The sequence below is a fragment of the Amphiura filiformis genome, chromosome 17 (genome assembly GCF_039555335.1).
Source record: "Amphiura filiformis chromosome 17, Afil_fr2py, whole genome shotgun sequence".
Taxonomy (NCBI): domain Eukaryota; kingdom Metazoa; phylum Echinodermata; class Ophiuroidea; order Amphilepidida; family Amphiuridae; genus Amphiura; species Amphiura filiformis.
Window position 1 is genome coordinate 33,588,350 of NC_092644.1, and position 8,701 is coordinate 33,597,050.

The following is an 8,701-nucleotide window of genomic DNA, read 5'->3' on the forward strand; positions in this document are numbered from 1 at the left end:
GACACCAGTATTGCGTAACAAAATTGATTATTAATCCTCTTCAGTTGCATATGTGTTAATGCTATTATAATACTCGGTTTTACCCTCAGTTCACTGACCTGTAGGTAGCCCACAATCAGTTCCTTTTGTCATCACTACATTTAATATTGTCCTGGTTAACCACGATTCGTTACTATTTTTGTAGAGGTTGTGCTTGAAATTATTGATTGGCTACAAACAAAGGATTTGAACCGATGTTCTTCACCGTAATAATTGGGCAGTGCAGTGCAGTCCATTCGATCAAATGTTGTCATTCAACCTATTTGTTCGTAGTGCATTTGTTATGTGCGTGAGACGAACTGTTTCGGTAGATTGCAATCATGCTTTTGTTGAATGGATTTGAGGAGTCCACCATATTTACGGTATATGATACGTCATATGCACAACCTCTATTAATTGTGATAGTTGGCCTATTCGTTTAACATGTTTAAGAAAAATATAGAATTGGAGGACACACGCTTCATAAAAACTTTGGGTTTCACCTATTCATTTACTTTAAGGGGGTATAATACCATGATTTTCATCCCAATGACAAAGTTCAATAACCTCAATTAAATACTCAATAGTGCAAATTTGACCTCAAGTTGCAGAGTATGAGTTTTTGTACCCAAATTTTCAAAGGTCATTCAATGAATATACAAATGTATTGGGGGTAAAGAATTGTGCCCTCATTAGATGAGCATGTTGCATGTTGTGGATCCTATTGTAAGACATGAAGACCTACCAATTGAGAGACTGATTATAAATTGAGTGGTTGCTTGGCGATTACTTAATTGATTGATATTTTAACACCAAGATACGGTACATTAATTACGAGACTACAATGTAATTTGTTAATAATCATAATTGATCGATTGATCAAACGAATGATTATCAATTGATGCTTGTTGAGTAGTTTAATGCTTGACTGACTATTAATTCATATCAATCTAATAAGTTATTGTGATTCTATTATTCTATATTATATTGATTGATAGGATGACCATATCAATTAAATGATTAATCAATCAATTCATTAAATAATTCTGATTGTTTTCTTGATTGTTTGTTGAATACTTTATTGGTTGGTTGAATGATCCAACGATTGAGTGATTAATCTAAGAATCCCTTGAACTTGAAGAATGTCAGTTTGCAACCATTTGTCGAAAATCGGAGTAACTTTTAATTTTTCATCCCTAGCATGCAAATTGACCTTGGACCTGTCGAGCCTCAAAACTTGGCAACTATGTGTCCTGAGTACAAATATGTTACACTGTGATCCTTAGACCCAGACAAATAATTTGACATGTTTTAGTGAATATGGAGCATGTTTAATTTTTGCCTCCTATATGACTATGAGTATGTAGGGTGTTTGAGGGTCTTTTGGGTCTTTTTTGAGGGTCACGGAGTTCCAACTTGCCGCTTGATGCTTATATAAGCACATTTCCAAAATAGAACCAGACTAATATAATGACTGCACTGATTTTACAAAATAAATCAATATGATATCACGATTTAGGCCTACACTGGTAAACCAAGCTACTTTAAAAGTGTGAAGTGTTTTGATCCATGCAATCTCAAAATCAATCGATTGAGATGACTAGCGTACTCGTCCCAGTTACATAACAGATGCGGTTAAATGATGGGCGGGGTTACCAACCATATTTGGAGTTATTGCGTTGTCATTAACTGGGTTGGTTCAGATCACTGCTTATGGTAATTCGATTGCGCTGCTGGGGGTAGAGCTCCAATCTATAAGGACCAACGCCTGACGGCGTTGATTATTAGTACTAAATATTGCGTTGGTCCTGTATGGACTAGCTATTTACTATGTCGGTATGAAGCAGCTATTTACTACTGATATTACTGTTGTTGGAAATCATCGAACTCGATTGTAGCTTAGTCACGATTATCGCACTTTCAGTTTCCCACGCGTTTGAACGGGAATTGGATTGCGTACTTTTTCGATGTCTAGTGAGCAAAATTTTTCAATATTTTGAGAAAATGATGTCAAATTTTCTATTCTGTATTGTTTGGTAATAATGTCTTTTGCCAATAGTATGTTTAAAGTTGTATTTTTGTGTTTTTGATCGCAAAGATCGGATATTTTCGTTCCCGATTCGAATTCTGAACCCTTCGCAAGGGTGCCGATTTCGGCAGAACTTTGACGATAATTTTGCCTTTTTGGACACTAAAATGCTTTCGATCCTTAATTTTGTTTCAACCGAGTCTTAAATTAGCAAGCACAATACGGTTGGTACCACTTTTATATACATTGATGAAATTTTAAAGATTTTATTTCAAGTTTCTAACCGGCGCAAATCGTTAAGTGTGTATTTCCCATTGACATCCAAAATGGCGTAAGCCAGTCCTCAATATACACAGGTACGGCGTATATAGGACTGGCAAGCGAGTCTATTGTAGCTCGACTGTAACTAGCTTATACTAACCAACTCTCTAAATAAATAAGTAACTTAATACATAACTTAACAATGGCAGCACCATGGGAAAGGGGGTTCCCCCTCCCAACATTTTCTTTTCCCTTTTGGTTCCTTTTTCCCCTTCCCATCACTTTGCATACAAGAAAGGGAAAACAATTCGGGCCGTCACAGCAACTAAATAACTAAATTAATAAATACAAATAATTTTATTTGAGATCAGATAAAAATGAAAAAAATGAAGGCACCGCCCGGATTCGAACCAGGGATCTCCTGTTTACTAGACAGGCGCTTTAACCGCTAAGCCACGGCGCCAGTTGTTGCTGAATACAGCATTTTAAAACTGCGAATTCTTACATCTCAGTTGGTGCTCTGCGATCTTGTGTAAAAAAATATTTTGGACGACTGTAAACTTTGTTAGATAACTAAAACTAACTGTGAGTAAGTAAGTAAGTAACTAACTAACTAACTAACTAACTAACTAACTAACTAACTAACTACCTAACTAACTAACTAACTAACTAACTAACTAACTAACTAACTAACTAAATAAATAAATAAATAAATAAATAAATAAATAAATAAATAAATAAATAAATAAATAAATAAATAAATTCAAAGTATAGACCTCTGGTAAGGCAACCGTTTTCCAAAGTTAGTCACTTGTAAAGTAAACTTGTTAAATAAATAAATAAATAAATAAATAAATAAATAAATAAATAAATAAATAAATAAATAAATAAATAAATAAATAAATAAATAAATAAATAAATAAATAAACAGTGGCGGCATGGGAAAGGAGATTACCCTTCCAAACGTTTTTTTTCCCTCTAGGTTCCTTGCCCCTCCCCAAGAAAAGGAAAATATAAGATAAATAAATGAAAAAAATGTAGGCACCGCCCGGATTCGAACCAGGGATCTCCTGTTTACAAGACAGGTGCTTTAACCGCTAAGCCACGGCGCCATGTGTTGCTTGTACTCTCTACCTTTCCCTATGTTTAGTTAGGGGTACAATGGTATTGATGTCAGATTGATGAAGTAGCTATCTACTGATGATGTTGGTATTGATGAAGTAGCTATCTACTGCTGATGTTGGTATTGATGAAGTAGCTATCTACTGCTGATGTTGGTATTGATGAAGTAGCTATCTACTGCTGATGTTGGTATTGATGAAGTAGCTATATCTACTGCTGATGTTGGTATTGATGAAATAGCTATCTACTGCTGATGTTGGTATTGATGAAATAGCTATCTACTGCTGATGTTGGTATTGATGAAGTAGCTATCTACTGCTGATGCTGGTATTGATGAAGTACCTACCTACTGCTGATGCTGGTATTGATGAAATAGTTATCTACTGCTGATGTTGGTATTGATGAAGCAGCTATCTACTGCTGATGTTGGTATTGATGAAATAGCTATCTACTGCTGATGTTGGTATTGATGAAGTAGCTATCTACTGCTGATGCTGGTATTGATGAAGTAGCTACCTACTGCTGATGCCGGTATTGATGAAATAGCTATCTACTGCTGATGTTGGTATTGATGAAGCAGCTATCTACTGTTGATGTTTGTATTGATGAAGTAGCTATCTACTGTTGATGTTTGTATTAATGAAATAGCTATCTACTGCTGATGTTGGTATTGATGAAGTAGCTATCTACTGTTGATGTTTGTATTGATGAAGTAGCTATCTACTGTTGATGTTGGTATTGATGAAGTAGCTATCTACTGTTGATGTTTGTATTGATGAAGTAGCTATCTACTGTTGATGTTTGTATTGATGAAATAGCTATCTACTGCTGATGTTGGTATTGATGAAGTAGCTATCTACTGTAGATGTTTGTATTGATGAAGTAGCTATCTACTGTTGATGTTTGTATTGATGAAATAGCTATCTACTGCTGATGTTGGTATTGATGAAGTAGCTATCTACTGTTGATGTTTGTATTGATGAAGTAGCTATCTACTGTTGATGTTGGTATTGATGATGTAGCCATCTACTGCTGATGTTGGTATTGATGAAGTAGCTATCTACTGCTGATGTTGGTATTGATGAAGTAGGTATCTACTGTTGATGTTTGTATTGATGAAATAGCTATCTACTGCTGATGTTGGTATTGATGAAATAGCTATCTACTGCTGATGTTGGTATTGATGAAGTAGCTATCTACTGCTGATGTTGGTATTGATGAAGTAGCTGTCTACTGCTGATGCATTTGTATTAATGAAGTAGCAATCTACTGTTGATATTGGTATGGATGAAGTAGCTATCTACTACTGATGTTGGTATTGATGAAATAGCTATCTACTGCTGATGTTGGTATTGATGAAGTAGCAATCTACTGCTGATGTTGGTATTGATAAAGTAGCTATCTACTGCTGATTTTGGTATTGATCAAGACATGATGAAATACCCGTTATTGGTGTAGTTCACGAAGTTATCTAGTTGTGCCGACGATGTAGGTGAATAAGACTATATCATACAATAGGTTAATCAAGGTTAACAACTATGTAAATTAGGCATTATGAATATGTAATAATAATATTAATACCAAACTATCCGTAACAATGAGTTAGAAACGGCGACACACTATCATAGCAAAACACAATAAAATAAATTACATTATAAATTCTGTACCCCTTAGTTATATCGCTAAAGTGCTGTGTTGGTATAGCCAATTTATTAGAGGTCGGCCCCCAATAGCTATAGAGTATGCCTTCAAGAATAAACGCTTTGATGGTTTATATAGATAGATGGTTTTCTTTGAAAAGGGTCGAGTTCAATTTGCCTAGATTTATCTGGGGTACAGATTTGCAACTCTCTTGTCGCGGTGAAAAGCATAAACGTCATTGGGCTATTCCATTTAAAATCCACACTACCTCTGTGGCAGATTTTGGAAATATCTTCCACAGGGGGAGTATGTTTTCAAATGTAACTGGTCAGAGTTAATCATTTTAAAACCCATACTCCCCCTGTATTATGACTTTACCTATATCTTCCACAAATGGAGTGAGTATTTCAAATGGAAGTTACCCAACTGTATATTTTATTTGAAACTCGTACTCCCTCTGTGGCAGAATTTAGCTAAATCCTCCACAGGGGTAGTGTGGATTTTAAATGGAATAGCCCATTGTGAAAAATATGACGTGTCGGTTGTTTCAAAGCTCCAACGTTTTACTCTTCTTTTGTTTTTTCCTTTAGATTTACCGCATGTGTAACATTTTTTTGCAAGAAGGTTGAACTTCTTTTTAATACTACAAGAACTGTTGCATATACTTTTCAACTTTTTACATCATAAATAATAAAATGGATTTGTGAATCACAACATGCCTCCATATGCGCGTTGAAAAAGCATCAAATTACATACGTTATAAGATGCAGATATTGAACAAATAATTATGAGATACCTTAAAAGTTGTGGTATAGACTAATGCACATATTATGTAGTAATATCGTGTTGACTTATTGAAAACAAATGAGTTTGAGTAGAGTTATAAAGTTTTGAATAAAGTTTGAAATTTTAAGAGACAGAGAGTTCTAGAATGATGTAAAAGATCTGTTTACGTAGAATTTGAAGCAGTTTGTCTGAAAAGAAAGAAGCAATTCGTCTGAAAAGGTACCCATTATTCTCTTTTTAGTTTCATTTACTAGAATTTAAAAAAACTACTGACAAACGATGTCACTAATTTTTCTAATAAACAGATTTTTCAAAACGCACCATGCAAACATCATTAATACAGGGACTGTCTTTTGGAATTGCAGGAGGACATTAAAAAAGCTCTTCTGAAGCCTTTGAGGAGAGCTGTTTAGAGCATTTACAATATAACGTATGGAGAGAATGGTCAACTAACAAGAACTAAAAATCACTCTCCTATATCAGATTTAAGGAGAGCAGCAGAGAGTGATTGCTCTCACTCTCCTCAAAAGGCAGTCCCTGATTAATAGCATAAACAACAGAGGAAATAAGCCCAATCGGCATTAGAAGTTTGCAATGCATTGTGGGACAGTTTCTGCAGTTTTAGGACACTTTGTCCTTTGACCTATCGGGAAAATTGCTGTAATTATTAATAATTTATTTATTATTGTCATAATGTTATCATTAAAAATATTTAAATAATTAATTCATTTAATAATAATGTTTTTTAAGTTTGTTTTTATTCTAGTAACAAGTTTTAAATTATATTTTGTACGCACAAAACCCGAATTTTCCAGATAGGTCAAAGGGCAAAGTGTCCTAAAAAAACCGGAAGTTACAATAGCGATTTGGCTTATTAAACTTCAATTGCCCTTTACACGAACCCTAGACCTCCGGATTGAAAGTCAAGTCTAGTACCGTCGAAATCATCAAGTCGACTAGTCATTTGAGAAAAAAAAACCCAGAAGATATTTATCTACAGTACTTTATAGTCGAATTCTCCTAAGATACTGACATGTTCTCATCCAGTTTGTCTCACTTTGAAAAGAAGGAGTGGCTTGAATAAGCTTTTAAAGTTACACTTTTAAACTATACCTAATCTTATAGGTTGCGTAACATTTGTACACGTATTTCTCGTTCAACCACCAGTGTGTTTTTGGTTCAAAAACAACAAGTCTACGTATGGGTCAATCAAACTTTTCAATGATAAACGTCTCAATAACTATACAACAAAGGAAAACTTTAAAGACCTATACAATATCCACATTCCAGATTTTTGTCCAGGCTCCAATCATGATAATTGCCATGTAGTACATGCTCCTGCATACTGTCATGTTGTCAACTACAGACCACGTGGTGACTTACTTGGTACCGCTGACACCAAGTGACCCATTATTTCTCCTTCTAGAAATAACAACAAAAAAGTAATTGGAGATAATAGGTCTAGCTTTTGTACATCGTGTCTCTAAAAAGCCTTAAAATTTAAAAGGTTCGATGTAAGCAAATAAAAAAGAGCACGACAATTCTGTGTTATAGTCGCCGGGTATTTCCCTGGCTCATTACCGTAATTGTTGTGGAGTAGATACGAACCAATAAGCTTAAGTGGTAGGACGAGAAATAACCCGCGCTTTTTTTATACCCTGCGCGGCAGTACATATGCCTTCGTGTTGAGTTTGTAAACTATTCCCAATAAGGCAGGGTTTCTGATGTACTAAAGAGAGCGCATGTACAAGTTACAAATGTATGTTTTTTACTTCTTAATTTGCGATGTCAAAATCTGTTCTTGTGTTTCGATGAAGTTTTCAGATGTGAAAAGTTTGGCTATCTTCAGTACTTTTATCAGTATTAGTATACTTAGCAGAAAGAGACTCCTGCAAGTAAAATACAATGGTGGTATATAGAGCTACTTCATCAATACTGTTATCATCAGAAGATAGCATATTCGTCAACGCCGATAGCTAATACTTCATCAAATGGCACAAGTGCCATATTTTGATAGCTATTTCATAAACGCCCGTTAGAGCACCAAGTGTAACTTTATATGAGTACTTCATCAACACTATGCCAATAGTGAATAACTTCTTCATCAACAAACTATCAATAGTAGATAGCTACATCATCAACACTATCAATATCATCAGTTGATACTCTATTAACACTCATTTACAAATGATTTGCAGAGAGGGTATTAGAGTTATTCAATATGTGTTCATAGGGTTGTTCATCACAGGGACTCATCAACACTTGTTATGATTGGCGAAAATCTGCCTCAGCAACGCCAATAAAAACATATTAGACGGCTACTTTATCAACACCTTATAGATCATCGATACCTTTATCATCAGTAGGTAACATCTTCATCAACAGTAAGCCATCAGTAAATAGATATTTAGACACCAACATTTCTCAACTTCACCATTCAGTAGATTAATTAGGTCATTTTTTAAACTATGGCTTAATTATAGGGCCTATTCGTAAAACTATTCTAGTTGTATTGATACCCTTTGGTTTCCAGTCATTATGACAAGACTTCCACGTCAGCAAGATGTTTAAAATACATCAAAGCGTAATGCTGTACGTGCTAGCCATGTGCTCCAATAGAAAAATTTCAAGTTTTGAAACATTTTCTCAAAATATCAAGAGCTATCTTAAGAACTACTGAAACAATACTAGGCTTGTTTGTACTCATTTTAATGCATTTTTCATGCTGAATCCAAATATGGTCATGAAAATTTACATTTTTGAAATGTTTGAATTTTTTTTTTAACTTGTCGTCTGCAGTCGACACCCGCGTGAAGAGAGTTAAATAAAGGATGTATAAAAGAT

General features: G+C 34.7%; 2 non-coding genes across 2 annotated transcripts; both read right to left on the reverse strand.

Moving 5' to 3' along the window:
* Nucleotides 1-2,698: 2,698 nt before the first annotated feature.
* On the reverse strand, nt 2,699-2,771 carry Trnat-agu (transfer RNA threonine (anticodon AGU)). Its single transcript has one exon. It is a non-coding gene; the product is annotated as a tRNA-Thr (tRNA).
* Nucleotides 2,772-3,347: 576 nt separating this feature from the next.
* On the reverse strand, nt 3,348-3,420 carry Trnat-ugu (transfer RNA threonine (anticodon UGU)). The gene has a single exon. It is a non-coding gene; the product is annotated as a tRNA-Thr (tRNA).
* Between the last annotated feature and the right edge of the window lie 5,281 nt (nt 3,421-8,701).